Below are 6,056 nucleotides of genomic sequence, written 5' to 3' on the forward strand. Positions count from 1 at the left end.
GTAGAGTTTTACTAAAAATGAACTTTGCCCAGTGCATTCTTATTTACACTGCATCTTAATTTAATGTAGGAAACTTGCCCCATGCTTTAGCAAATATGGTTAGTGAATCCTGCAACCCACCATGAAGAACTGAGAGTTGCTGAGGTCAAGTGTTTCAGAACTCAATTTTTCTTTTTGATGGAGAGAGAGCCCTTAAAATGAGAAGTATACAAGTTTCCTATGCAGTGGGGAGTAACATGGCTTGAAATACATCAAAGCCATGTGCTTTTCTTTGGGTGCCTGAGCTAAATCAGTTTTTCATGATGTCCTGCAAACCCTCCTATAGCGAAATAGTGAAGTGTAGGAAAGAAATTATGTGGCAGCTATATTCCTCCAGAGAACATAATTCCTGAATAAAAGTTGCCTGAACTTTTTATTCTATAAAGTGTTGATATTTGTTTTTTTCCTATTTCAGAACAAAACCCCATTTTGAAACACCAGAATTTCTCACAAGATAGAAATTCGGGGGTGGGGGGTGGTTATTATTTCGTTGCTTGTATGTAGTTGTAGGAGTTCTCCCATGCACCTGTGCCAAAGTGTATTCCTGAATTTATACCAACTCAAGTTCAATAAAGCTCCATTTGCTATACAGCTATCTCCTTCAATAAGAGTGGAAAAAAACAAACAGCATTCTTCCATTCTGAATATGAACATGTTCCTATTTACTGCACCTAATTACAAGATACCTTATAATATGGTGACTATGTCTGTATGAAAACACAACTGTCCGTTTTCCTAGGCCATGATCCTCAGGAAAATGCTTCTTCACGTTCAGACTTGCTGTTTCCTACCTCGGATCACTTTATCACCCCAAATAACATCAAATGCATTTTGAATGCATTACTGATTTTTAAACTCTTTCTGTAAACCACTGTAAATAAGCCTCCTCAAGAAGCAGCTTTAAAAAGCTTCTCCCATAATGGACAGTCTTAATGTGGACAACTTCCACATGGCTCTGTATACTGTGTATGCTCACTCACTGCAATACATAGCTACAGGAAACAGAATGGTAGAATCAGTATTACAGAACGAAAAATGTTAGCTTTTTAAGGTTGCTGTGTCTCCTTCAAAAATGTTAACATATTTTTCCTCTACCTTCCTTGAAACTATAATGTTCTTATTTAAAAGCCAAGTATGAAAAATCATTCTACCACATCTTCCCATGCCATTTATAGATTTACAACCAAAGTAAATTTACCCAGCAGTCAGTATCATTAATGATTCACAAAGGAGATGGGCTAGTTCAGTGAACTGTAACAAAGAGCGCCTTTCTATCTGTCTGTTAAAAGTTCCAACATACCTTTGTTATAACTAGAAAATGCAAACCTCATGCATGGTTGCAACTAGGAGTGCAGGATAAGAACATCTAGCTAGACAGAAGAAAATATAACCATGTCCTCAATATCATGCATTTTTTCCTTTTGACCAAAAATGTACTTGAATCTGCTAGTCAGTGGGCACACTGCAGGCTTGGCTACACGCGTAAATCACGCAACTTCAGCTATTCCAGGAACGCACATGGTGAGGTTGATTAAGCTCATGAAAACCAGGGTTTCCTGGCCTCCTCATTCTCTGAAAATTCTCTGAAAATTCCAGCATAAATCTGTTGGAAAAACACAAAACAAAGTTGCTGCTAGAACTGTGGCTGTCATATTTACAATCACAATAAGAAGACTGATAGCATTGTGATTTCACTTGTCAACCCACCGCTTTGCATAGCGCACAGTTGTAATTATGCTGTATCTATCTTTCGTTGGAGGAAGGGGAGGGATACTTTGCTTTAATGGGAGTTAAATTAGTAGTGCCTGAGTGATGATCCTAGGCAAAAGTTAAAGCAGTAGTACTGGACCAGCTTTTCCATCAAGGAAGTGGGAGTAGCGTTAGATGGCACCATTATTGCACTAAACCTTCATTCATGATCAATTTGACTTTTACCCAATGAGGAGTCAAAACATTTCTGCAAAATGGAGATTTTTACCCTGGAAGTTTAAAATCTGTGGAAGCTGCATTCTATCACACACATTCTTTTTTTTAATCCTTCTTTAGAAGCCAGAGAAAGAATGCTGGGTAAAAGTTGTGTAGTTTCAATGCCAATTCTCTCTTTTGTTAAGACAGTCCACAAAAGCATTAAATACGGTAGCAATTTTGTGATCTAGATATGTGTTGAATAGAAACTAGAAACTGTATTAAAATGGTTAAACTAATTTTAGGGAACCTGCTGAAATAGAACCTGCACAATACCAGTAATTTCTATCATAATTACTCAAACAAAGCTGAACTAACATTTACAGTAAGGTGAGGTTACCTAACTAATAGAAATGCTGCTTATAGGTTGAACCAGAAAGAAAAGGGTGGCACTCAAATCCACTGTGGTACTCTTACTTGTTGCTACACTTTTTCTACTACTTGCAGTTGTGTGTCTCAATTACTCAAGAGCCCTGTTTCAGTGTAGAGACTGGTAGATGCAGAATTTGTGCTGGCAGTTGGGCTTTTCAGCTTGATGGGCCACCTTCATGAAAACTGCATGCTATATACATTGCTGAGCAAACCTACTTTGAAAAAAGGTGGGGGTGGTTGGTTGTTTTTAGCTGAGGGACTTATGTAATAGTGGCTTCGTTGCATTTACTTTATACTTTCTTCTTTGATCGTTAATCCCAACTTGACAGTCAAGGAGGCTATGCTCAATGGCTCGAAGGACAAAAAGATTTGAGCTTGCCAATCCCATTGTTCCTCATTTTACTTTCACATCGCTGTGTGACCTCCAACAGGACATTTAACATAGAGGAACAAGCTTAAGCCAGACTGCTTGGTCTGATCAGTTTTTCATGCCTTACTGATGGAGTTGTTACTTTCACTGTATGAATTATGGCCTCATGCGAGGCTATCATTCAAGTCATCACACACGATGAAGGCTGTTAGCAGAGAAACAAGGGCCTTAAGGGAATTTATGACTAAAAGTGATCTTTATGCTCCTTTGGACCAAGGAATTGCTGGTGTTGGGCCTGCAACTGCAAACTGGAGCACTCTGATGGCAAAAGGTTTGCTGAGGAGACCAGTGTGGCACAGGACTGACTGCAGCCTGCGCCTCTCCCGAACATGCTCTCTGCACAGATCAGTGGCTTTGGTGACTCTGTGCCACCTGAGAATCCCACCACAGAAAGGATCCTCAGGAAGCTGACCTACTGGGTTTTACACTGGACTTGGGAGGACCATGGTTATTGAGCAAACCCAAACCTGCTGGATGTAATTCTGACCACCTGCACTAGGGAAAAACTGAAGGAGAAGCCTAGTATCTGGTTTTTGCCCAGTGAACGCAACAGATTGCATCAAATGAATTCCCACCAGACAGACTAATATTTGTTATTATTACTGCTCTTTCTTTGTGTTTAATGGCTTTAGGATATTCTTTTATGCTAAAATCGATACGAAGAAAGGAGAGGAAAAAAGCTTTTCCTATAGTATCTTTTCTCTTCTGTTGTTCAGAAAATCTTCCTGACAAAGCACACTAAACATTTTATTCATTTTGGGGCTGCACAAATGTGAATAAGTAAATTTACCCCTCTCCGCTTGCAGAAAAAGATAAGTGGGATAACTGATGTTGCCCTAAATTGTATGTCCTGCTTGAGAATCATACCCAAGTCTAAATTTGAATTGAAGTTTGGGTTTAACCTAAAAGCAAAAAGAAGTCACTGACATGTTCAGGTGCTCTTTGCCATTTTGTTCAAAACATACCACAACTAAATCATCTGAAGGCAGACATGGAATTTCTATCCAATTACTTTATACAGTTTAAGCTAATTGTAGAATCAAACTCAGAGTGCTGTTAGAAAACTCCAAACACAGTAAGTAGTGTTATGATGCTCTTCCCAAGATCCACTGGGAAACAGTGGTCCTGTGAAAGGAAAAACTGCATCTCCTTCCTTGCTTAGTATCTGGTGTGGCCTGCTGTGTCGTAGGAGGCATCATTGCTCTAGTGAGGATGAAGTGGGTTGTAAACACATAGGTCTTTAAAGAACCAAAGGGCAAAGGAGGTGATAGATATATATAGCCTAGTTCTCTACCTGAAAACAGTAACAAACATTTAGCCTGCAATGAAAGGGTCCTAATAACTTGGTTTCTATTGCAAACAGAAGTATCATTATAGCAAGCCAGGGGTAGCAGGGAACTGATAACAGGCAATTGAAACTGATTTTAAATGTTGATTCAAGAGGCTCATGAACATTAATTTTTCAGGATAAAATGGTGAAGGAAAGAATAAAAACAGCCATAGTACAATACACCTATAAACTATATATGTGCGGAGACTCAGGAAGGACATGCAGGAATTGATAAAAGCTTTTTCCTTTCAAAGCTCTTGAGGCTCTTTCCTAAAACAAGAGGAGAATACATCATTAACCTTAATTTGGAGTTGTAGTTGCCAGTAACATTTGTAAGACTATCAATTATATAGTTTCAGTCCAGGTCAAGCCATTGCAAACACCATCAAAACCAGAAACTACTACGTACTGGAAGATGTATGTTGCTTATAATCTGGAAGACCTTCCAGCGGTGGTTTGTTGCCTTCTAAATTTGTCTTACCTTGATTTCATGCTCACAGCACTTGAGAGCCTTGTTCCAATTACATGCAAACCCTTGAGCAGATTCTCAATGGCACTGTACCATATGTACCTGCTAATAGCAAGTTGCCATGGTCACGAAGTACTATAATTTTGGCATGGCAGAGTTGTACATCCACTCTTCGCTGACATAACTGACTGCACAAACTATACCGCAAAGGAGAATTTTGCATTCACTGGTTCCTGTTCTTTTACTCCTCTCTATTCTTTGTCTCACATTTTTTGAGAGAACTGATAGCAGGTATGCAGTCTTCCTTGGTATTGCCATCGCAGTTAGTGAATACCCTGAGATTCACTGTCAAGCTCACTCTACACGGGAAGTAGGGAAAATCTCACCCCAAAGTCAGGAAGAACGTCTGTCATCCTCTCTCCCAGTTTTTTGCTGGAGTGGGGGATAATAGAAAAGTCTGTAAGTGTGTGACATTGAAATGTTAAGTTTAATTAGGGCCCCATTTGCAGTGAAGTGAACGAGAAGTGATTCTGCTAAAATCTATAGAGAGAGAGCATGTCATGAGCATGAATACCAAATGAGGCCTAGTAAGTGCCACAGTAAAAGCTCATCTAAATTTCATATACTTGGGTTTGGGTGGAAAGAAGAGAAGTGAGTAATCTACTTTTTTGCCTCTGAAGACTGCTCCCTGCTAGACTATGTGTGGGTCTGTAAAATGTTGGAATTAGTCCTGCAGCCTTACCTCATCCTGCAGACATTTAACAAAGGCAGTATTCTTGAATGCTGAGTTTCAACTAATTATCTGAAGTGAGTGAGAGAAAAAGGGGACAAAGAGCACCTGACATGATGCCATGTTAATAATTCACCCAGACGTCTAGGATAACATAAGCTTTCTGTGCAACAACATTTCATGAGCTCCTGAAATAGGCTTTTATTTCTCAGCAAAGGAGATGAAGCACTTGATGAAAAATGGCAGCTAAGTGTGTTAGATGTGTGTCACCTGTTTGTACATCATTTAACCTGTGTAAGTGTGTAAAGCCCTGTTGCTGCAGGGTTGTATTTTACATGCAAGAATCAGGAGTTTCTTTGCTTTGCTGAGTCTCCTTACAGCCTCCAGTAATTAATTCTGGAAATTGTACCTGGGAATTCCAAACATGCATCTTTGCACAGTGACAAAATGTAATGGGGTGCAAGGGCACTCCAGTAACAACAGGGTGAAAAAGGATGCCAGACCACACTTCTCCAAGAGGTCACATTCTTAATGAATTCTTTGCACAGCATAAATGTGATGGCCCCCAAAAATATATGCATGCCGTATCTTGAAAAAAACCCTGAAAACCAGAACCAAGTTATGCTCCAGATCTGATTCAGAGCAAAGATGACTCCCATTTGTGACTCTGCATTTACTATGTGAGGATACATTGGAAAGACACATTGCCCAGATTATCTTC

The sequence above is a fragment of the Pygoscelis adeliae genome, unplaced genomic scaffold (genome assembly GCF_000699105.1).
Source record: "Pygoscelis adeliae isolate BGI_AS28 unplaced genomic scaffold, ASM69910v1 Scaffold26, whole genome shotgun sequence".
Taxonomy (NCBI): domain Eukaryota; kingdom Metazoa; phylum Chordata; class Aves; order Sphenisciformes; family Spheniscidae; genus Pygoscelis; species Pygoscelis adeliae.